This window comes from Enhydra lutris, unplaced genomic scaffold (genome assembly GCF_002288905.1).
Source record: "Enhydra lutris kenyoni isolate GAN:26980312 unplaced genomic scaffold, ASM228890v2 scaffoldscaffold74, whole genome shotgun sequence".
NCBI classification, from domain to species: Eukaryota; Metazoa; Chordata; class Mammalia; order Carnivora; family Mustelidae; genus Enhydra; species Enhydra lutris.
Genome location: NW_019154158.1, coordinates 2,102,441 through 2,104,063, shown reverse-complemented (window position 1 = coordinate 2,104,063; position 1,623 = coordinate 2,102,441).

The window sequence follows — 1,623 nt, the reverse complement described above, 5'->3', positions numbered from 1 at the left end:
AACAGCTGGAATTACAGTGAGGGTTCACTTGCTGTCGAAGGCCATTGAGTGCTCTGTGTTAAGCCCAAGTCTTAAAATGACTCCTGCTACCCAAAATACATATTCAAACCAAGAAGAAAGAAATTTTAAATCCTTCAATAAGGAATGAAAAGTGAGGGCTGTTGCTCTCCTTGAAGGAAGGGTAGTTTCTTCTCTAAAATACTGCTAAATACCACATAGATCACACACTAGGATTACCTGAAAGCAACTGGAAACCTGACTCACACCAATGAGGTTCAGGAACTAAAGCTCTTGGGACTGATAGATAATCAGGCACAGAAAGCCTTGGGTTTGGAGAAGAAGGACATTTTTCTCTTCTTATTATGCTAAAAATTACCCCAGAGAAGACTATGGCCTCCTGAGAAACAGTACAGGAAAGTAAAAACAAAACAAAAACACTACATTCCACCATCAAGTGGAAATATTATGCACCTAGAACTACAGAATATTTTTAGTTTTTACCTTTTCTGTTGACTTGGATTTATATGGCCACTATTCACAGTAAATTTTTACAAAATGAATAACTTTGTTTTAATGGGGAAACTATATTACTTCTTAAAATTATAATACAATGCTTGGGGCTTAGTATTCATAGCCAACATACTTTAAAAATAAAATGTTCTTACAAAATAAAGTATAGATTGTTATGCAAATTTAGAGACTTCAAAGCAGTTAGATCAAAACTTTATGTAGAGACTGATGAGTATGGGGGATCCTGGGAAGAATGCATAAACCTAAATCCCCCCCTTTTCCCTTTCCCTGCTGGAGGCCTACATACTGTGATAAGGCACTGGTGAAAACTGGGGGAAAAAAAAAAAAACAAAAACCATGATAATGCTGTAGTGCGGGCTGTTTAGTTGATAAATGTTGGTCTGGGGTGAAAATGTGTGTATAAAGGGTAGAGAGGCCAGAGAGGGCGTAAAATTGAACATAGATGAAAATTCTTTAAAGATTTTATTTATTTATTCTAGAGAGAAAGAATAAGAGAAAGAGCAGGGGAAGAGCAGAGGGAGAGGGACAAGCAGACTCCATGCTGAGCATGGAGCCCATCTCAGGCCTCGATCTCAGGACCCTGAGAAAATGACCTGAGCCAAAACCAAGGATCAAATGCTTAGTCCAGTGAGCCATATAGGTGCCCCATGGATATAGATAAAAATTCTGAATGGAGCCAAGTGGGTAAACCACTAATCCCTCTACTGGGGAAATTACTTAGATGACTTTGATTATACCCTTGAATTGAGCTAGGTTCCACTGCTAAATTGTTTATGTCATCCAGTACTGTTTCTACGAATGCCAACAGAATTGGAGATAGGTGCAGTTTGTACTGAGAAGCCTCTTCCTCCTTTCTTCTTTTTTTTTTTTTAATTTTTATTTATTTTTTTTAATTTCTTTTCAGTGTTCCAGAATTCATTGTTTATGCACCACACCCAGTGCTCCATGCAATACGTGCCCTCCATAATACCTATCACCAGGCTCTGCTTCCTTTCTTATTTCTGAATATAGACGTGTTGTCCCCTCTAAACCTCAGAGGTCAGAGCTTCCCAAGCTAAATTCTATAAAATTAAAGAAGAGAGGGAACTCATC